The 23,801-nt window shown below is 42.6% G+C and overlaps 1 long non-coding RNA gene across 1 annotated transcript in view; it reads right to left on the bottom strand.

The window, feature by feature from the left end:
* Positions 1-23,801, bottom strand: part of LOC125752256 (uncharacterized) — a 31,959-nt gene that overhangs the window by 7,261 nt on the left and 897 nt on the right. The window lies entirely within an intron of this gene.

The following is a 23,801-nucleotide window of genomic DNA, read 5'->3' as shown; positions in this document are numbered from 1 at the left end:
CCCCCAAAGGGGGGCGGGATTAGGTCATGAGCACAGAGCCTCATGAAGGGAATTAGTGCCCTCATATAAGAGACCCCAGGGAGCTCCTCACCCCTCCCACCACATGAGACATGGAAGGTGATGGGGCCTTGATCTTGGGCTTCCCAGCCTGCAGAACTATGGGAAATAAATTTCTGTTGTTTCTAAGCTATCCAAGTCTATAGTATTGTGTTCTAGTAGCCCAAATGGACTAAGCCTGCCACACCCTGAGACCTCATTTTAAACTCTACAGACTTGCATCTTACACAAGAAGAAACCATGGCTCAGCTAACCCCTCCAGAGTTATGTTCCTGTACCGTTCTGTTGCTACTAAAGAAAGATTTATTAGTGACAAGTCTATGCAAATGTGTAGCAAACACTTTTGCAACCCGTGAACAAAAAGCACATTGCATTATGGAAAAAAAAACTCTTAACAATAGAACAATAGAAACAAACACTAAATGGGTATTTAAAATGTTTCCTTTCTTAGAAAAAAAATATTTCCTTTCTTCAAAAATAAAATTATTTTTTAGTGTGGGTGGAACTTTTTAAAGTGTGTTAAGTCAATACAAGCGAGAAAATAAAACTGCATGTGTGTGTGTCTATCTCTTCTAATGAAAGTTTCACTATCTTGCTTCCTTGGAACTCAGCTAAGTGATGCACTCACCTATCTGGGACACAACATAAAAAAGATTTAATCGGTCTCTGTAGGAGGAGAACGTACCTTAGGGGATCTGTGCTCTTAATGCTTCCCTTATGGACTATCTTTTCAGGCCTACTTTTACTTTATATACAATGCTAACTGGTTTAATTATTTCCTTTCTAAGGCCCTGGGAGATACCCACTTAAGACAGTAGAATAACTAGGACCACAAGAACAGTCACCAAGGGAGGAATAAAAATCATTCTCTGATTAGCAAACTGGAAAAGCACAACAGTGTGGGTCCAGGAGCCTCCCACACCCCAGACCTAGGAGCATCATCACATTTATGGTATCACCCACATTAATGATGAATTTCCAGGAAAACGTTGAAAATTTTCAGTATTAAATGTTAAAGGAGGCGAGAAAATACACAGTATAATTTCAGAAAGCTTTCTACTATGTTTAGCTTCCTGAGTAGATAGATCCCTGGGCACTGGAAAATATAACTACCCAGAAGGACTAATTTACTTCACTCTGAGGATACAGAGAAGCACTGGGGTGTGTGAAAGAGAACCTGAGATTTAAAAAAATTTTTATTTTTTTTTTTTTTTTTTTTTTTTTTTTTTAATTTTTATTTATTTATGATAGTCACACACAGATAGAGAGAGAGAGGCAGAGACACAGGCAGAGGGAGAAGCAGGCTCCATGCACCGGGAGCCCGACGTGGGACTCGATCCCGGGTCTCCAGGATCGCGCCCTGGGCCAAAGGCAGGCGCCAAACCGCTGCGCCACCCAGGGATCCCTAAAAAAATTTTTAAATCAGGATTTTAAAAATGTCTCCAAACTCTGCTACCGACTTATTTGCTGATACTAGCCTCACTTCTCTTACCAGTAAAACGGTGGTATCTAACCTATGGCTCCTGGGCCCACGTGCAAAGCACTTGTGCAAAGGTACATGACAGATATTAGCACATGCACAGCACAATTTCATATTCACATTTGGGAGTTTTCCCCAAAATATTACTTGCAACATTTTCTATTCAGCTGCAAACTTATTCCAAATGTTCCTCTTGGTTGTCTTGTGACAGATCCTGATTTCCCAGAACAATTTTTCCTGCCACCTCCAGTGTTTATATTTTATTCAGTCTTCTTCATAGTTCTAAAAATAATTTGGCCAACTTTAAGTTTGATAGTTTGTATTAACCAGTAAATTCACAGTGTGTTTCTTAAGCTATACCTACCCCCATATTCTTTTTCTTTAAAAAAAAAAAAAAAAAAGATTTTTTATTTATTTATTCATGAGAGACACAGAGAGAGAGAGAGAGGCAGAGACACAGGCAGAGGGAGAAGCAGGCTCCATGCAGGGAGCCCGATGTGGGACTCGATCCCGGGTCTCCAGGATCACACCCTAGGCTGAAGGAGGCACTAAACCGCTGAGCCACCCAGGCTGCCCCTGTCCCCATATTCTAATAAACCCCATTGCTACCTCTAAAGAAAGACCCATGTTCATAAATGTGAAAAGTTTGCCTGGATTGGCTAGGCAAGGCTGCCAAGGAAAGCTGGCTTCACACCTCCAAGGTATACTCTAAGATTAAAGTAATTTTAGGTCATGTTCAGTTGAAGTCTTGGCATATATTTATCTTCAGTCATCCAAAAGGGAAAGGAAGAAGTAAAGCTGTCACTATTTGCAAATGACATGAAAACCTTAAAGACTCCAACAAAAACCCGTTACAGCTCGTAAATAGTTTTGGTAAACCTGCAGAATACAAAATCAATGTACAAAAATCAGTTGCACTTTCATATACCAACAATGAAGTATCAGAAAGACAAATCAAGAAAACAGTCCCATTTACAGAAGTCTCAAAAGGATTAAATATTTGGGGCGCTTGGGTGGCTCAGAGGTTGAACATCTGCCTTTGGCTCAGGTCCTGATCCCAGGTCTTGGGATCAAGTCCCACATTGGGCTCCTAATAAGGAGCATCTTCTCCTCTGCCTGTGTCTCTGCCCCTTTCTCTCTGTGTCTGTCATGGATAAATAAATAATTTTTTTTTTTAAGATTTTATTTATCCATGACAGACACAGAGAGAGGCAGAGACACAGGCAGAGGGAGAAGCAGCCTCTGTGCAGGGAGCTGGACGTGGGACTCGATCCTGGGACTCCAGGATCATACCCTGGGCTGAAGGCGGTGCTAAACCACTGAGCCACCCGGGCTGCCCAAATAAATAAAATCTTTAATAATAATAAATAAATAAATATATATATATATTTAAGGAATATATATATATATTCCTTAAATACTTAGGAATAGGGATCCCTGGGTGGCGCAGCGGTTTGGCGCCTGCCTTTGGCCCAGGGCGCGATCCTGGAGACCCGGGATCGAGTCCCACATCGGGCTCCCGGTGCATGGAGCCTGTTTTCCCTCTGCCTGTGTCTCTGCGCCTCTCTCTCTCTCTGTGACTATCATAAATAAATAAAAATTAAAAAAAAAAACAACTTAGGAATATATTTAACCAAAAATGGAAGATCTGTACACTGAAAACCAGAAGATCTTGACTAAAGAAATTAAAGAAGATATAAACAGAACTATTAGAAGAATTAATATTGTTAAAATGTCCAAACTACACAAAGTGATCTACAGATTCAGTGAGATCCCTATCAAAATTTCAATGCAATTTTTCTCAGAAACAGAACAAACAATCCTAAGATTTTTAATAGAGCCACAAAAGACCCCGAATAGGCAAAGCATTCTTAAGAAAGAACAAAGCAGGGCAGCCCGGGTGGCTCAGCGGTTTAGTGCGTCTGCAGCCCAAGGTGTGATCCTGGAGACCAGGGATCCAGTCCCACATCAGGCTCCCTGCATGGAGCCTGCTTCTCCCTCTGCCTGTGTCTCTGCCTCTTTCTCTCTCTGTGTGTGTCTCTCATGAATAAATAAATAAAATCTTTAAAAAAAAGAAAGAACAAAACAGGAGGTATCACACTTGATAAGTTCAAACTATGCTGTAAAATTATAGTAATCAAACAGCATAGTATTGGCATAAAACAAACACAGAATTGAGAGAGCTCAGAAATAAACTCATACATATATAGCCAATTAATTTACAGCAAAGGAGCTAAGAATATACAATAGGAAAAGGATATCTTTTAATAAATGATGGGGAAAAACTAGACAGCCACATGCAAAAGAGTGAAGTTGGACCCCTATTTACACCAAAACCAAAAATCAACCCAAAATGGATTAAAATCTTGAACCTAAGACCTGAAATTATAAAATTGCCAGGAAAAAAACACAGAGGTTATCTCCTTGACATCAGTTTTGGCACCAAAAGTAAAGGCAACAAAAGCAAAAGTAAACAAGTGGAACTACATCACAATAAAAAAACTTTTGCACAGCAAAGGAAACCATCAACAAAATGAATTTAAATATTTCCTTCTATTGGAGAATAGAAGGAAATATTTGCAAATCACATATCTGATAAGGGGTTAATAACCAAAATACACAAGAAACATAAAATTCAATAGCAAAAAATAAATAACCCAATTAAAAATGGGCAAAGGGGGATCCCTGGGTGGCGCAGCGGTTTGGCGCCTGCCTTTGGCCCAGGGCGCGATCCTGGAGACCCGGGATCGAATCCCACATCGGGCTCCCGGTGCATGGAGCCTGCTTCTCCCTCTGCCTGTGTCTCTGCCTCTCTCTCTCTCACTGTGTGCCTATCATAAATAAAAAAAAAAAAAAAAAAAAAAATGGGCAAAGGGAGGGATGCCTGGGTGGCTTAGCGGTTGAGCGTCTGCCTTTGGCTCAGGTTGTGATCCTGGGGTCCTGGGATCAAGTCCCACATCAGGCCCCCTGCAGGGAACCTGCTTCTCCCTCTGCCTGTGTGTCTGCCTCTCTCTCTCTCCCTCTCCCTCTGTATGTGTGTGTGTTTCTTGTGAATAAATAAATAAAATCTTAAAAAAAAAAAAAAAAAAGACAAGGGATAACAAGTGTCCAGGAGGATATGGAGAGAAAGGAACCCTTGTGTACTGCCAGTGAGAATGTAAATTAGAGCTACCACTGTGGAGGCTCCTCAAGAAATGAAAAATAGAACTACCATAGGATCCATAGATCCATTTATGGGTATAGATCCAAAGGAAACAAATCCATTATCTCAAAGAAACATCTGCATCCCATGTTCATTACATCACTCCTAATGGCCAAGTTATAGAAACAACCTAAGTGTCTGCTGATAGAGGAATGGACAAAGAAAATGTGATATATATGGATGTGTGTGTGTATGTGTGTAAACATATACTCATCATACAGACACACATACAAAATGAAATATTATTTAGCCTTTAAAAAAAGAGGAAAATTCCGTCATTTACAACAAGGATGATCCTGGAAGGCATCATGCTAAATGAAATAAACGAGAGGATAACAAATACTGCATGGTACTTACACGTGAAATCTGTAAATCAATCCATCAATCAATCAACATTGTTTTCTTTTTTTTTTTTTTTTAATTTTTATTTACTTATGATAGTCACACACAGAGAGAGAGAGAGAGAGAGAGAGAGGCAGAGACACAGGCAGAGGGAGAAGCAGGCTCCATGCACCGGGAGCCCGACGTGGGATTCGATCCCGGGTCTCCAGGATCGCGCCCTGGGCCAAAGGCAGGCGCTAAACCGCTGCGCCACCCAGGGATCCCTCAACATTGTTTTCAAGTCAAAACAGTAGAAAAGTGGTTGCCAGGTTTAGGGGGAAATAAAGGGCCAGGTTGGTAAAAGGTTACAAATTTCCAAGGGACAAAAAAAAAGAAATAGACTGTTTCTATTCTTATAAAGATAATAAAACAGAACTAAAGGGCTTAAGTCAATAAAACCAGGACATATTTATTGAGCTGTTTATTGAAGATTTATTAAACTGTGGAATAAAGCACCTGCACACAGCAGGAAGATTGGCTCCCAAAGACTTTCCTCTACTCTCACAAGTCAGGCCTCTTGAGGTTCGGTCCAGGTATAAATAAATACTAGTGCAAGGTAGGCCCCTACTTTTCACTTCTGTTTCTGTGATTTGTGGGAGCATTGGTAGTGCCATATCTTAACTTCAAAGTTTTTAGCCTTATTTCTGCCATGTTAAGTGGAAAAGGTGCCTAGATTATTTGGAAAAATAAGACAATGCCATTCCCTAGTTACTTTTACTCCCTTCAACGCTAACTGATTAAAAAAAAAAAATGGCTTAAATAAAACCAGAAGAGAAAGTAAACTTTAAAAATCTCCAAGGCTCAAAAGTAATAGAATTACATGAATTTAAAATCAAAGTTGCCATGTGAGGCTGTCCAGGCTGTGCACTGCATAAATCTAGGCATCTCTATTCACAGAGATGACAATAATCACAATGTGATGTGAATGGTACCACCTAGAGCTGTGCAAAATGTTTAGAGCATATCACTTGATTGTGCTGGAATTCATCTGGCCAGCCCATAAGCAAGTCTCCTCAAATGTTTCACCAAACATTCCCTAAATCTGCCCCCCTTCTACCTGATGAGGGAGCAAAAGGCAAGCTGAGAACAAAGCACTAGCAGACACCCGACGAGCTCCCCCGCCTCCTGGGTGGGATTTGTGTGACCTTCCTCCAGGATGGTCCAACTATCTTATTGCTAATGCTTTGCTAGAGGGGAAAAACAACCTTAGTTTGATAATAGCAAGGCCTCCAGTACCCTGAGGGTCCTCTTTAGCATATGAAAGTCCCTTGAGACACCTCCCTTTGTCCTTACCTCCCCCAAGCCCAGAGTATTTAAGTCAGCCATTCTTCTTGACCCGGCGCAGCCCTGCTTTCTCCCCACGGGTCCTGTCTCCCTGCTTCAATAAAATCGCCTTTTTGCACCAAAGATGTCTCAAGGATTCCTTCTTGGCCCTGGGCTCCGGACCTCTCCAGAACTATACATCATGCCTACTCACAATCAGGTTCTCATCATTTCTCACATGCATTATTACAGGAGATTTCTTGCTTCTCCCTCCCTCCCTTTCTCTCAGCCCATCTTCCATGCCACACCCAGAGTGAGCTTTCAAAAGTGGGATCCCCTACCTTTGTAAGATGCATTTTCCTCCCCTCACTCAACATGTCAGCTATGACAGTTCCAAATCCCCAGCTCCCTAAAGGGTTTGCTTCTCCTGACTCTGAGACTTGGCCAGCTTTGAACCCACACTGGTCCTTTATTTCCCACTTTTCTGCTCAGGGCATTTGTTGTGCCTGAAAAATGTTCTTGGCTCAGCCTTGCTGATCCCTCCTTCAATGGGGCCTCTCTCTACCTGTGATGAGGGAACAGAAGGCTAACTGAGGACAAATCACAAGCTGACATCCCCATGAATGACCTCTCCTTCCACAGGTGGCACGCCTGTGACATTCCTCAGGCACTCCTGGCTGCCCTAAAGCTAAGGGAAAGGAATAACACAGTTAATTTATAGAGATTATAGTCCTATAGACCTGAGTCTTCCTCAGTTTACAAAATGTCTTCGTGATTTACAAGATAAAAAGCATTCTTATTAATAACCTAACTTCTGGAAGAAAATTCCCAACTGTCTTAACGATAATGCTTTACTGGAGGGGAAAAACCACCTTCATCTGACAGTGAAAAGGCCTCCAGTATCTTGTAGGTCCTCTTTAGCATACAAAATTCTTTTGAAACTTTCTTTTTTTTAACCTCCCCCAGCTCCTAAGGATATAATCAACCACCTCTCATGAGCCCAGGGCAACAGTTCTTCCTGCCCACAGGTCCTGCCCCCTGTGGTTTATTTTATTTATTTATTTATTTTTTTTAAATTTATTTTTTATTGGTGTTCAATTTACTAACATACAGAATAACCCCCAGTGAATGACTCCCACCCCCCGCCCTCCTCCCCTTCTACCACCCCTACCCCTGTGCTTTAATAAAACCACTCCTTTGCAGCAAAGATGTCTCAAGAATTCTTTCTTGGGGACACCTGGATGGCTCAGTAGTTGAATATCTGCCTTCGGCCCAGAGTGTGATCCCGGGGTTTCGGGATCCAGTACCATGTTGGGCTCCCTGCAGGGAGCCTGCCTCTATCTCTGCCTAGGTCTCTGCCTCTCTAGGTGTGTGTCTCATGAATAAATAAATAAAATATTTTTTAAAAAGAATTCTTAAAAAAATAAAAAAAGAATTCTTTCTTCGTCATCGGCTCCAGACCTTGCTCCACCAAACCTCATCAACATTACAAAACTGCATCACCCTGGACCCCCTGATTGTCCCATGATCTCTCAGCGCACGGTATTTCTTCCCAGCACTGATGGCAACAGGAATTAACTAGTCTAGAACATGCCGCCTCTGCTGGATTATACCCTCCATGAGGACAGAACCGTGTATCCCCAATTTACTGCTGTAGTGCCAGCACTGAACACAATTCCTTGCACACAGAAAGGTCCACATAAATATTAAATGAATGTGTGATGATTATGGGTTTCCCAGGGTAGCCCAAATAAATGTAGTTCTAAAAGTGATAATAAGAAATGTAAATTTTATAGAAAAATGGTTGGTGGGGGGATCCCTGGGTGGCTCAGCGGTTTAGCACCTGCCTTCAGCCCAGGGCGCGATCCTGGAGTCCCCGTTAGGAGAACCACATCGGGCTCCTTGCATGGAGCCTGCTTCTCCCTCTGCTTCTCTCTCTCTCTCTCCCTGTGTTTCTCGTGAATAAATAAATAAAATCTTAAAGAAAAAAAAAGGCTGGTGGGGGTGGGTGGGGGTGTCAGTGAGGGGTGTAGGGAAGGAGAAAAAATCCTTTTCCTTGAGTCATCTTAAGGTCGTCAAGTTGGGGCCCTGTCAATTAGACTGACAAAAGACAGGAGTACGTGGCTCTTGATCTCGGTGCTGTAAGTTTGAACCCCACATGTAGAGATAGATTACTTAAAAATAAAATCTTTTAAGAGGAGGGGCGCCTGGGTGGCTCAGTGGTTGAGTATCTGCCTTTGGCTCAGGTCATTATCCCTGGGTTCTGGGATCAAGTCCTACATCCGGCTCCCTGCAGGGAGCATCCTTCTCCCTCAGCCTGTGTCTCTGCCTCTCTCGGTCTCTCATGAATAAATAAAATCTTTTTAAAAAAAGAGAGAGAGAGAGAGACTAACAACAACAACAAAAAAAAAAACGAACAAGAAAGACAAATAGAAGTTTATTAACATGTGCATTAACACATGAACACAAGGGAGAACCCAGGGATGAATAATCCAAAGGGGTAGTTGGAATTTGGGCTTCTGTACCATCTTGGGTTAAAAAAGGCAAAAGGTTTTTGGCCTTCTAGTCAGGATAGGCAAGTTTTAGAACGGTGACCTTGAGAAATATGGTAAACAGACTTGTTTAGTAAACTTTGTAATGCAGATTTAATCTAGGTCCTCTCCACCAATAAGAGTCCTTAGATCTTCCGGGTAAGGGGGAGGGAGGTATTTTTACAGTTGGAAACATCCTTTAGAAATGTAAATTACAAAAAAAAAGAAATGTAAATTACCCTTTACAAAAGGAAAACAGTATCTAGTTTGTAGAGTTTTTCCTGTTTAGGGCTGATTCTCCCTGGCCTTGAGTCCAGAATAATTCATACCCCAAAAAGGCATATTTTGGAGTGGTACATTCTGGTACCCTTCACTTAAGCCAAACATTAGAGATTTACAAAACTACAAAATAATGCCATTCTTTCTTTTTATAAGATTTTATTTATTTATTCATGAGAGACAGAGACATAGGCAGAGGGAGAAGCAGTCTCCACGCAGGGAGCCCAATGTAGGACTCGATCCCAGGACCCCGGATCACGACCTCAGTTGCTGGCAGACGCTGAAGCTCTGAGCCACCCAGGTGACCCCACCTTTTTTTTTTTAAGATTTTATTTATTTATACATGAGAGACACACAGATTGAGAGAGGCAGTGACACAGGCAGAGGGAGAAGCAGGCCCAATGCGGGGAGCCTGATGTGGGACTCGATCCTGGGACCTCAGGATCACACCCTGGGCAGAAGGCAGGTGCTCAACCACTGAGCCACCCAGGCGTCCCTAAATAAATAAAATCTTAAAAAAAAAAACAACAAAAAGTAATCTCTGTGTCTGTGTGGAGTCCCTGTACATATCCAGTACATTTGATTGTCTCCTGTTCACCTATCTCTTGTCAGTTTGCTTTTTTTTTTTTCCTTAAGATTTTATCTCTTTATTTGAGATAGAGGGAGAGACTGAGAGGGAGTATGAGCAGGAAGGGGGCAGAGGGAGAGGGGAAAGCAGACTCCTCGCTGAGCAGGGAGCCCAGTGTGGGGCTCCATCCCAGGACCCTGAGATCAGGACCTGAGCTGAAGGCAGATGCTTCCCTAAGCCACCCAGGCAACCCCAATTTCTTAGTTTAACTAGAAGGACCCTTGAAGGGGACAGGAGCTCTTGCTCTCTGATTACCCACAAACAAAAGCTCTGTGGAGTTCTCTATAGCTTTTTTTTAAAGACTATTTTTAGAGCAGTTTTAGGTTCACAGCAAAAATGAGCAGAAAGTACAGGGGTTTTCCCATATGCCCTTTGCCTCCCCTACTCCCAGCTCATGGACAGGCTCCCCTGTTATCAAATCCCCACCAGGGTGGTTCATTTATTAAGATGGATGGACCGACACTGACAGTTGGTAATCATTGACAGATGGTTTACCTTAGAGTTCAGTCTTGCTGTTATGCCTTCTATGGTTTCAGACAAATGCATAATGACACATACCCATTATTCCAGTGAAGGAGGTGAGGACAATTCAAAATATGCGGCTGCAGCATACTATTTTGGTCAGAAGGCTCTCGAAAAACAGAAAGCACAGGGAGAGACTTTCTCTGACCTCCTCTTATCTACCTCCTTTCATAGGCAAAAGAAACTCGCTTGTCATAAATCCCCTCCCTAGGAATTTCATCATCCCGGAGGTTTGACCTTTACCTTAGGAGAGGAGACTAGATGTTGACACCACACCCAGACAGACATTGTTACACACTATCCTACCTATCTCCCATTTATTCTTCTTAAGGGCCCATCTTTTTTTTTTTTTTCTTTTTTAAGATTTTATTTATTTTTCGGGATCCCTGGGTGGTGCAGCGGTTTGGCGCCTGCCTTTGGCCCAGGGCGCGATCCTGGAGACCCGGGATCGAATCCCACATCAGGCTCCTGGTGCATGGAGCCTGCTTCTCCCTCTGCCTATGTCTCTGCCTCTCTCTCTCTCTCTCTCTGTGACTATCATAAATAAATAAAAATTAAAAAAAAAAAAAGATTTTATTTATTTTTCAAAAAAAATTTTTTTTAATTTATTTTTCATGAGAGACAGAGAGAGAGGCAAAGACACAGGCAGGGAGAGAAGCAGGCTCCCTGTGGGGAGCCCAATGTGGGACTCCATCCCAGGACTCTGGAATCATGACCTGGGCCCAAGGCAAATAGATGCTCAACCACTGAGCCACCCAGGCACCCCAAGAGCCCATCTATCATTTTTAATAAATATTTACTTTCCCCTAAGGGACCTACAGCCCCTGTCTTCTTCCCCAGGAAGATCCTACATAAACTCAAATCTCAATTAGTAAGTTTATATACATTTTCTCCTGTTAATCTACCTGCTGTCAGTTTATCCCATAAACCCAGCTATTACACCAGAGGGAAAGCCTTCCTCCCCTACAATATTATTGTTAAAGAGAAAACCACAGACCCAATATGGCATCACTCGGGCCAAATCACCAACCACGGTTATAACCTAATGTAATTGTAGTTTCAACTTTTTCCAGAATTGCAGTCTTAACTGGTCAGTCAAGAATCTTCTGCTTTGCATCGGTGAGGTGATCTACCACAAGGGCCCTCCCCATTCCTCAGGGGAAGATGAGGTCATGTGCCTGATAAGACACTCCCTCCCAACTTCTCCCCCAGGGGAAAGTGACCTTGCCTGGAACTGTCCCTTTTTTTTCTTGCCCTACCCTCCTTCCTATAAAAACCCTCCAACATCTACAACTCCTGGGAGCTCCCCCCTACCAGATGGGATGCTGCCCGATGCTTAATGAAGCCAATTAGATCTTCAAATATGTTCGGTTGAACTTTGCTTTTTAATAGCATCATACAGAGTATTTTCACTGCCCTAAAAAGCCCGGGTTCTGCCTCTAAAGAGGTCCTGAGTTTTTGTGTTTGTTTGTTTGTTTGTTTTTGTGGATCCACTGCACCATCCTTTCCTCATAGTAATCCCACAATCCCACTTAGGTTTTCTGAATTTCTAGAATTAACGTTGAGACCAATTCTAGACCACCAAGAGCCTCTGACAGCATCCCCTATGCTGTCATTGCCTACCTTCTTCCTTTGTGGCCCATTTTTGCCTCTTTTAAGGGCTCTTTGATTCAATTTTATGCATCACCTGCTGAGACCTGCTTCTTCCAGATCTGGTACTAGTCCCTTGAAACCTAAAGGCACAGGGGATGGAGGAGGAAACATTGGTCTGTCCTCAGGTGGAGCTACCCATAGATAATGGAAACTTTACAAGGACCTGACTCCTTTATCCTAAGCCAGGTATGTGCCCAACTCTGGGAGGCGGAAGCAGGGAGCAAGAAAATGAATCCTACCTCCTGTTCCAACTTGGCAGTGTCTGGATGGGTACCTGCTAGCTCCCCTGACATTGCTTCCAGAAGGGGCTTCCGGCCTTGGTAAGCTCACTGTCCTTAAATCCCAGCTCTAATGGGTGGGGTCTTTCAGGGGTTTTGAAAAAAACTTAAGGAGCACCTGGGCGGCTCGCTCGATTAGATTAAGCTCCCAACTCCTGGTTTTGGCCCAAGTCATGATCTCAGGGTCTTGGAATCAACCTTGGAGTCTGGCTTCACACGCTTATCACACAGTCAGCTTGTGCCTTTCCCTACCCCTCTGATCCTACCCCTGCTCATGCTCAAGTGCTTTCTCTCTCTTTCTCTAAAGCAAATAAATAAAAATTTAAAAGAAAAGAAAAAACTAAGAGAAAGTTAAAAAGATTGCAAGAAGCTATGAAAACATCATGGTGAACATCCTTCCAGACACTGGGATATAAGTGGGCCTCAGTTTGCTTTTCACAACCGACCTGATCATCCTGATGATCATCTTTGTGGTTTGTGACCACTGTGTGATTCAGCAACAAACTGCAGCCTCTGGTCTGGCTGCTTTTCCTTTTCTTGGGATTTTTCACCAGTGTTTAAGAACATTTTGCCAGGTCCACCTCATGCCCGAGGTAAAATGCACACGCCATAGATAAAGGTAAAATCATCAGGCTCCCAAGGAGAATTCACTCACCATACAAACCACTGGACAAACTCTAGGGGCAGAGCAGAAGTCTTTGACCAACTCCTGACTCCCCAGAGGAATTCCTCTGTAGAGCAGGAGAGAAGTCAGGGGCCACAGAGATGATGAACAGTCTTGTTAGGAAAATCAGAGCCACCTCTAGTGGAGGGATGTTGGTGGGACAGAGAAGGGAGGGAGGAAGTTGGAACTTTAGAGGCATTACTAACAACCCCTGTCTCTCCCCCATCCCTTCCTCGCACCCCACCCTCCCCATGGCAGAGAAAAAGGCGTCCCTGGGGCAGCTTGAAAGGAAGGAGAGATTCCCAGGGCTCTGGGAAGTGAGGTCACTGTTGGGAAGGCAGGACATTCCCAGTGGAAAGCATTCAGCGCTGCTTTGGGGCTGCAACCCTATAAATACATTCTTGTCTAAGATCTGATACATGGGCTTAGAAGATGGGCCATTAAAAAAATAAACAGTATTAATAATATTAATAATCAAGAGTGTCAGCAGTGTTGAAATTTTTCTGGAACGGTTTCCTGAGTTGCCTAATGCCCAGAGAAGGAAAATAATAGTGTTCAGTCATAAATTACAGGATTAGTGCACATAGCTATCAAGATGATGAGCCAGAGCTTGTAAATTGGTTTTGTTTTGGTCTAATAGATGTTTTTCCTCTGTGTGTGTGTGTGTGTGTGTGTGTGTGTGTGTGGTTTCATCACTTTTTTTGCCTCTGGCTCTTTCTGATTAAAAAAAAACTTTAAAGAGGTAGGACATGACACATCAGATGGATCTGTGTTTATGTTTATTTTTTTATTTATTTATTTTTTGTGTGTGTTTATGTTTAAAAAAAAAAATACTGGAGCAGCCCAGGTGGCTCAGCGGTTTAGCGCCACCTTCAGCCCAGGGCGTGATCCTAGAGACCCGGGATTGAGTCCCACATCGGGCTCCCTGCATGGAGCCTGCTTCTCCCTCTGCCTGTGTCTCTGCCTCTCTCTCTCTGTGTCTCTCATGAATAAATAAATAAAACCTTAAAAAAAAAAAAAAAAACTGGCTCACTACACATGCTGAAGGGGGACGCTATTAAGAGCAGTGTTTTTGCCTTTATTCAAAGATTCATTTATTCAACTGACTTTATAGATTGCCCACTTGGTCCAAGCCAGGAGCTAGGACACCAAGGTGAACACACATTCTCTCCCCTCAAACAGAAAAGTAAACAAATAAAATGTATTGGGAAGAGTTCTGATCAATGAAAATTGTAAATCAAGACTGCCTCATATTCACTGAGACATATGTATGATACTTTTAAAATTATAAACGGTAGGATGGTTGACCCTTGAACAACACAGTTTTGAACTGTGGGGGTCCACTTTTTTTTTTTTAAGATTTTATTTATTTATTCCTGAGAGACACACAAAGAGAGGCAGAGGGAGAAGTAGGCTCCACGCAGGGAGCCTGATGTGGGACTTGATCCCAGGTCTCCAGGATCACGCCCTGGGTTGAAGGTGGCGCTAAACTGCTGAGCCACCCGGGCTGCCCCAGGTGGGTTTTTTACAGCACAATACTGTAAATGTACTTTCATGGATTTTCTCTTCCTAATGATTTTCTTTTTTTTTAATTTTATTTATTTATTTGTGAGAGAAAGAGAAAAAAAAAACACAACAGGGAGGAGGAATAGAGAGAAAAGGGAGGCAGACTTCCCCACAGCAGGGAGCTCCATGCAGGGCTTGATCCCAGGACCCTGGGATCATGACCATAGCAGAAGGCAGATGCTTAACCAACTGAGCCCCGCCCCCTCCCCGCCCCACATACCTACCCCTCCTTATGATTTTCTTACTAGGGACACCTGGGTGGCTCAGTGGTTAAGTATCTGCCTTGGGCTCAGGCCATGATCCTGGGGTCCTGGCACCGAGTCCCATATCGGGCTCTCTACATGGAGCCTGCTTCTCCCTCTGCCTGTGTCTCTCTGCCTCTCTCTCTCTCTCTCTCTTACTCTCTCTCTCTGTGTCTCTCATGAATAAATAAATAAAATCTTTAAAAAAATTATTTTCTTACTAACATTTTCGTCTATCTCACTTTATTGTACTAATAGAATGTATAACATATGCAACATACAAAATACATGTTAATCCACTGTTTCTGTTACTGGTAAGGCTTCCAGTCAACAGCAGACTATTAGTAGCCAAGTTTGGGGGAATCACTGGTGGTACTCAGATTTTCAACCGCGCAAGGGTTGGCGCCCGCCCATCACCCCTGCGTTGTGCAAGGGTCAATGGTACACTGTACAGACTGCTTTGCACCTTTTTTTTTTTAAGATTTTATTTATTTATTTATTTATGAGAGACATAGAGAGGCAGAGGGAAAACAGGCTCCCTGCGGGGAGCCCGATGCGGGACTCGATCCCAGGACCCAGGATCACAACCTGAGCCTAAGGTGGACGCTCAGGCGCCCCTCGGATTTGGTTTTTTGTTTTGCTTCTTTACTGTACAATATGCCCTGGAGGATAGTCTACCTAGTAGTTGTGCATTTTAAATAGATGCTATGGCCGTAAGCAAGCAGTGGGCAAGAGGATTTGGGCAGTCTGTCCAGGGCTTGGTGCCTGGTTAGGAGTGGGAGGCATCTAGGCCAGTGCTCCATCTACTGGAAATTTCACTCACCCTCTTGCACTTCTCTAGAGTTGCTCTAGCAGAAAAGGGCAAACCTGGAAGCTACTTTATTTATGCTCCATCCCAAGACCCCGGGATCATGACCTGAGCTGAAGGCAGATGCTTAACTGACGGAGCCCCTCCACCCCCTTCCGTGCCACCTGGGTCTTAAATTTTCTAAGCGCTCCATCACAGAAGTACAAGTGCTTAACATCCCCCTTTGGATTTATACACCTGGATTTGAAACCTTACGATAAATTGCATTCGTCACAATAATGGAAAATCAGTAGTGATTTATCATACACTAGCCCAGCGCTTAGCCCACCAGATCCGAAGCATAAATAAAATAGCTTCCAGGTTTTGCCCTTTTCTGCTAGAGCAACTGTAGACAGCCCAGCAATAGTTGGAGCAATAGAAGTATATTTGTTTGGGATGGTTGTCGGGTTTCGGGTTTGTTTGGTTTTTGTTTTATTTTGCTATGATAATTCTCAAATAACTTTTAACTTTTTTTTTTAATTTTTTTTTTTTATTTATTTATGATAGCTACAGAGAGAGAGAGAGAGAGGGAGGCAGAGACACAGGCAGAGGGAGAAGCAGGCTCCATGCACCGGGAGCCCGATGTGGGATTCGATCCCGGGTCTCCAGGATTGCGCCCTGGGCCAAAGGCAGGCGCCAAACCGCTGCGCCACCCAGGGATCCCAACTTTTAACTTTTTTAAAAAAAAGGTTTATTCTCTTAGTTGCTCCTTCATAATCCAGAAATCAGTCAAGTGCTGTGCATGAGATGCAGCTTGCACACTGAGGCGAGTCTCCACTTTCCATCCACCTAATCTTGCACGGCCATTAGTAGGATTCTCAATGAGACAGACGTCCGTGTGACATGGACTGGACAGTGGGGTTTCCCATGGGTCAGCACTGATTTCTCCCTCCACAATGACACAAAGGCAAATACCAACAAAAATCTGCCTTCCTCAGTTTCAGGACTCACTTATTGAAAGCCTTCTTTCTTCTGGTGATGACACACAGTAAACATCTGCCCTGCCAACTCCCTCAGAAATTCCACTAGACCTAAGGGCTCAATTAGGTAAACAAAGACAGGGCCATCTCTTCTCTCCGCTGATGGGCAGCTGCCGTGAAGTCACACTTGGCACCATTGTGTTCTAGCATGGCACAGTCACTAGCACTCACACTTAAAGCTGAGAAACAATACCTTCAATAAAGGGTCTAGATGTGGAGAGTATAATGTCCTGGAGGTACCCAGAATAAGAAGTCAGTTCTGACCAACTTGCTTTGAGCACCTATTGTATGCACTGTCACACTCTTCTCATACTCTACAGTCTGGTCGGCAAGAAAGGCAGAAGCATAATGCCTTCGATCCAGAACCCAAAATTGCATTCAAAGAGAGGCTTAATATAACATACCATATCAGTTCAAGGAAATTGGCAATTGTTTCTGATTTAGGGAAAGATTGGAGGAGAAGGCCTTGAAGGATGAACAAACTGTAGCAAGTGGAGAGGAGAGGAGGCACTCCATGCCAAGGAGTCAACTGGAAGGACAAATGGGGCCATTTCTGATAGGGGAGAGATTTGAACAGAGGTGGGAAGAATGTGAATCCAGATAAAGTAAGCAGTCTGGAATCTGGGGAGCAATGAATGAGTGAAGAGGGGATGGACAAGGGGCTAGATTTAGGGACCATGAATCTGTAGATAAGGGATTGGAGTATGCTCCTGCTCCTGTATTCTTGCTCCATGCAAGAATTTGGAGGAAGGAAGAGACATGTTTATAAACTATATGGCTGGGACGCCTGGGTGGCTCAGCAGTTGAGTGTCTGCCTTCGACTCGGGGTGTGATCCTGGAATCCTGGGATCGAGTCCCATGTCAGGCTCCCTGAATGGAGCCTGCCTCTCCCTCTGCCTGTGTCTCTGCCTCTCCTCTGTGTCTCTCATGAATAAATAAATTTTAAAAAAATTAAAAAAACTATATGGCTTTATTAGTCACTGTACTACAACTGTTACATCAAAAACAGGAAGATGTGGGATCCCTGGGTGGCGCAGCGGTTTGGCGCCTGCCTTTGGCCCAGGGCGCGATCCTGGAGACCCGGGATCGAATCCCACATCGGGCTCCCGGTGCATGGAGCCTGCTTCTCCCTCTGCCTGTGTCTCTGCCTCTCTCTCTCTCTCTGTAACTATCATAAATAAATAAAAATTAAAAAAAAAAAAAAAACAGGAAGATGTCATGTCATCTATTAAATTTGGACCTTCTACCATGGTTAGTAAAAAGCTACAGCTAGTTCAGGGAATTTTATTATTCGTGGCAGAGTTTTGCTTATGACCTAATATCTTTATTAAGTCTTTTATGAGACTTTGGCATGCAGAGAAATTACGATGTTATTTCTCAGAATTGATCTATGTAACATTCTATAATTAGCACTTACTAGTTTTTTCTCTTCTTAAAAAATAGTGTTTGTTTTTCTTTTAAACAAGGAGAATTTGCGGGTATGGAAATGATAAGATCAGATCTATGTTTGTTTGTTTTCCCCCATCACCTATTTTACCCATTCCCCATCTACCTCCCCTCTGGCAACCACCACTTTCTTCTTTCTTCTCTATAGTTAAGAGTCTGTTTTTTAGTTTGTCTCTTTTTTTCTTTGTTAGTTTCTTTTGTTTCTTAAATTCCACATATGAGTGAAATCAATCATATGGTATTTTTCTGCCTCTGACTTAATCTACTTAGCATTATGCCCTCTAGATGCATCCCTATTTTTTTTTAAGATTTTATTTATTTATTCATGAGAGAGAGAGAGAGAGAGAGGCGGGGGGGGGGGGGGGGGCAGAGACACAGGCAGAGGGAAGCAGGCTCCATAAAGGGAGCCCGATGTGGGACTCAATCCCGGGTCTCCAGGATCACGCCCTGGGCTGAAGGTGGTGCTAAACCGGTGAGCCACCCGGGCTGTTCTAGATGCATCCCTATTGTTGCAAATAGCAAGATTTCATTCTTTTTTTTTTTTTTTTTTTTAATTTTTTAATTTTTTTTTTATTTATTTATGATAGTCACACAGAGAGAGAGAGAGAGAGAGAGAGAGGCAGAGACATAGGCAGAGGGAGAAGCATGCTCCATGCACCGGGAGCCCGACGTGGGATTCGATCCCGGGTCTCCAGGATCGGGCCCTGGGCCAAAGGCAGGCGCCAAACCGCTGCGCCACCCAGGGATCCCGATTTCATTCTTTCTTATGGCTGAGTAATATTCCATTATATATATATATATATAGAGAGAGAGCTTATATACATAGATATATGTGTATATGTGCATATGTGTATATATATATATATTTCCCACTCTTCTTTATTTATTCATCTATAGATGGACACTTGGGCTGCTTCCATCATTTGGTTATAATAAATAATATTGAAATAAACATAGGGGTGTATATATCTTTTCAAATTAATATTTTCATGTCCTTTGGGTAAGTAGTCAGTGGTGACATTACTGGATCATATGGTAATTAATTTTTTGAGGAACCTCCATACTGTTTTCCACAGTGGCTGCACTAGTTTGCATTTCCACCAACAGTGCACAAGGGTTCCTTTTTCTCCACATCCTCACCAACACTTGTTGTTTCTTACGTTTTTGACTCTAGTCATTCTGGCAGGTGTGAGGTGATATCTCCTTGTGGTTTTTATTTGCATTTTCCTGATGATGAGTGATGATAAGCATCTTTTCATGTGTCTATTGACTGTATGTCTGAGAGAAATGTCTGTTCGTGTGTTCTGTCCATTTTTTAATTTTTTAAAAATTTATTTATTTATTTTATTATTATTTGTTTATTCATGATAGACATAGAGAGAGAGAGAGAGGCAGAGACACAGGCAGAGAGAGAAGCAGGCTCCATGCAGGGAGCCCAACAAGGGACTGGATCCCGGGACTCCAGGATCACACCCTGGGCCAAAGGCAGGCGCCAAGCCGCTGAGCCACCCAGGGATCTCCCCTTGTCCATTTTTTTAATTGGATTATTTTTTTTTCGGGTGTTGAGTTCTATCAGTTCTTTATATATTTTGGATACTCTTTATCAGACATATCATTTGCAAATATCTTTTCCCATCCCAGAGGTTGTCTTTTAGTTTTGTTGGTTGTATCCTTCGTTGTATGAAGCTTTTTGTTTTGGTATAATCCCAATAGTTCATTTTTTATTGTTTCCCTTGCTTCAGGACACATAGCTAAAAAATGTTGCTATAGCCCATGTCAGAGAAATTATTGCCTGTACTCTCTGCTAGGATTTTTATGGTTTCAGGTCTTACATTAGATTTTTCATCCATTTTGAGTTTATTTTTTAAACTTTTTTTTTTTTTTTCTTGAGAGAGAGAGAGAGAGAGAGAGAGTACAAGTGGGGGGGAAGAGCTGAGGGAGAGGGAAAAGCAAATTCCCTATTGAGCAGGGAGCCTGATGTCAGACTTGATTCTGGAACTATGGGATCATGACCTGAGCCAAAGGCAGATGCTTAATCCACTGAGCCACCCAGATACCCATTTTGAGTTTATTTTTGTATAATATAAGAAAGTGTTCTAGTTTCATTCTTTTGCATGTAGCTGTCCAGTTTTCCCAACACCATTTGTTGAATAGACTGTCTTTTCCCCATTGCATATTCTTGTCTCCTTTGTCAAAGATTAATTGACCATATAATTGTGGGTCATTTCTGGGCTCTGAAATGGCCCAAGCCATGAATAATCTCCAGTTATACACAAATGTTTTTGGGGAAAGGGCTGGGGAGGAGGAGGCACCAGGAAAAGAACAGTAAACAAGGGTAAGGTTAATGTGCAGATTTAAATCTTTGTCTTCAGGACACCTGGTGGCTCAGTAGTTGAGCATCTGCCTTTGGCTTAAGCCTTTGGCTTAAGGCCCTGGGATCAAGTTCTGCATCAGGTCCTCCACAGGGAGCCTGCTTCTCCCTCTGCCTGTGTCTTTGCCTCTCTCTGTGTGTCTATCATGAATAAATAAATAAATAAAATCTTTAAAAAAAATCTTTGTCGGGCAGCCCTGGTGGCGCAGCGGTTTAGCGCCGCCTGCAGCCCAGGGCGTGATCCTGGAGACCCTGGATTGAGTCCCATGTCAGGCTCTCTGCATGGAGCCTCTTTCTCCTGTGTCTCTGCCTCTCTCTCTCTCTCTCTCTCTCTCTCTCCCTGCATTTCTATGAATAGACAAATAAAATCTTTTTTTTTTTTTTAAATCTTTGTCTTCTTCATTGATAAGAATTTCTAGAGATTTAGAGACCTCCTTCTCTTCTTGGTGCAGAAAGGAAGACAAATGTAAATTGCTCTTAAAAAACCAAGTAACTTCTACTTGGTTTTCAGGGCTTCTTTCCTGCCTGACGTTTTTCAAAAAAAAAAATCATCGTCCTAAAATAATCCATATGCCAAAGAGATATATTCTGGGGTGGCAAATTCTGCTTCTCTTCATTCCAAATCATTTCTGACTTATCTGGATATTTGAGATTAACTCGCTATGATAATATCATGCGGAAGTCACAAAACAAATCATACCCCACAGTCACACAAATTAGTGGGATACATCTTAAAAACTGAACATGTTCTCCTTTGACTTGTTCTAATTTGCTTTCCCTGGAAACTTGCAGAGAAATGAGTATATTTGCTCTAGGTGGACTCTTGTTTTCTTATTGATATGAAAAGCAGTACAAGGAAATGGAGTTGTTTTTCATGTGAGGAGGGGCAATCCTTGTAAATATAGGCAGAGCCAGTGCAAATTTATAAGGTAAGGACAGCCCAGATGGCTCCGCGGTTTAGCGGGGCCTTCAGCCCAGCGCGTGATCCTGGAGACCCGCGATCGAGCTCCACATCGGGCTCCCTGCATGGAGCCTGCTTCTCCCTCTGCCTGTGTCTCTGCCTCTCTCTTTCTCTGTCTCTCATCAATAAATATATAAAATAAAATAAAATAAAATAAAATAAAATAAAATAAAATAAAATAGTAAATAAATAAATAAAAAAATAAATATATATATAAAATCTCTTAAAAAATTCATAAGGTAAAAAAAATTCATAAGGTAAGAATTTTGAGGTGTGTATGAGTTTGCAAAAATTTCCACAAGACTCAGAAAGCACACGATAGTTAGGGTTAAATAATACATGTCCAAGCCGGGAAAGCAGAGACTCTACAATTTATAAAGGTGCAATAAGTGCACCATGACCTGCTGAAAACTCATCAATAATGGCTTATCTCCTGGCGGTTTATTTTTCCTATCCATAATCCTTCATCTGAAATATTTGGGCCAAATGTTTTGGAATGCAGAGCTCTTCAGGATTATCAAGTATATACTACATAGCATTGCAAAATACATCCAGCGGTCTGGGGCAGTACTTCATAATTAAACCCATGGATATATCCACAGGGAAATGTATGATTACTTATACTAAGTAGAATAAATACGGATCATAAACAGACTTAAATCAATTCAGGTCAGATTTTGCTGCCAAATTTGCTTAGCACCAGGGGAACCTGAGTGGCTCAGTGGTTAAGCATCTGCCTTTGGCTCAGGTTATGATCTCTGGGTCCTGGGATCGAGTTCTGCATCAGGTTCCCTGCAAGGAGGCTGCTTCTCCTCTGCCTATGTCTCTGCCTGTCTCTCTGTGTCTCTCATGAATAAATAAATAAAATCTTATAAAAATTTTGTTAAGCACCAAAATTTGGTTTCAGAGACAAAACTCTAAAATTTCAGAATTGAGGCTGAGGGATTATGGATCTGCATGACCTTCCTCTGTATGATTGCAAAAAGCAAGCCATCACTTGGTACAATCTCATGAGTGGCTATAATGCTATGACTCAAGAATCTGGATCTAGGTAGGAATGAATTACTCAGCATCAATTCCTTCCTCACAAAGTGGATAAGTCTGTAATAGGAGGTCCTTTGTTGGGGGGCTATTTAGCGTATATTAGCGGGATCTGAAAATAGACAAGTAAGAACCACAATGCATTTGCGGGGTGCTTTCATCTGGCTCAGCAGAAGGCAAAACCCTATGAATCATATCCATCCAGGCAGGTGCAAGCCACAGACAACCGATATCTCCCAAGTGAATTTGAAAGGATCTTATTACCCCGGATCCTAAGAGGGTTGTTGCCCGTTGTCTTGGGAACCATAGGTAAGGATAATTAACCCAGCTCCTCATTTTAGTGACTCCTCGGCTCTTGATACAATTTCTCACAGACATGGGTGCCTAACAGTTGCCAGACCCGCATTTGGGATGTATTTCTCCTGGAGAGTTGACGTGTAATTGTGGCTGTTCCGTCCAGGACAGAGAGCATGGACCATGCTCTCCAAACAGGCCACACATTGGACTACCTCTGGTTTCTGTCTCTTGGGTTTCAAACTGGCAAGTGTGAGGCAAAACAACCTGGATAATGTGGTTCATAGGATGGCTTGGGAGCCAGGTGAGTAGCTTTGTTTTGTCCTCAGTGTGAGTATTCAGTATAGAAGGAACACACAGAATTTTCTGGACAGGAGCATTTAGTCATATCAAGTCATAAAATTATTATTTTACTTTTGATTTATTATTTTGTAGGGAATCATACTTTGATGAGGAATGTGGTTCCCTATACTGAATTTAATGTTTCAGCTCAACACACATTATTGTATCTTTGTGCCAGATATAAGCCCTGTCTGCAGAGTGGAGATGCTAGGCTACAGTAAGCCTGGTAGGATATATGTGTAATTAGGAATAGCCATAGGAAGCAACTTAGACTAATTTTTTAAAAATATTTTATTTATTTATTTGACAGAGAGCACAAGCAGGGGGGAGCAGCAGAGGAAGAGAGAGAAGCAGGCTCCTCACTGAGTAGGGAACCCAACATGGGGCTTATCCCAGGACCCCCGGATAATGACCTGAGTTGAAGCCAGATGCTTAACCAACTGAGCCACCCAGGCACACAGAGCTTTGACTAACGTGAGCAGAAAAGTGTGAGCAGAAAAGCTTACAGGAAAGCTTGTTGGCAGACTCAGCTGGCATGGGCTTTTGCCTACATGATGCCTTAGATGACTGAAGGTGGAGGACTCATCTCAGACCTATGAGGGTCAAAACATAGGCAAACACAGCAGGGTAGAAAGACCAGAAAATCCTTGTCCCCTGTTTCAATCTCTGAGCTGCTGTACCAAAATGAGACTGTCTGCCTTCAGATATTTATGATGTAAAAAACAGAACAACAACAATGAAACAGACCTCTATCTTGTTTGGCCACTTTGGTT

The sequence above is a fragment of the Canis lupus genome, chromosome 1 (assembly GCF_003254725.2).
Source record: "Canis lupus dingo isolate Sandy chromosome 1, ASM325472v2, whole genome shotgun sequence".
Taxonomy (NCBI): Eukaryota; Metazoa; Chordata; class Mammalia; order Carnivora; family Canidae; genus Canis; species Canis lupus.
Note: the sequence above shows the minus strand (reverse complement) of the source record. Positions and strands in the feature narration are given on the sequence as shown.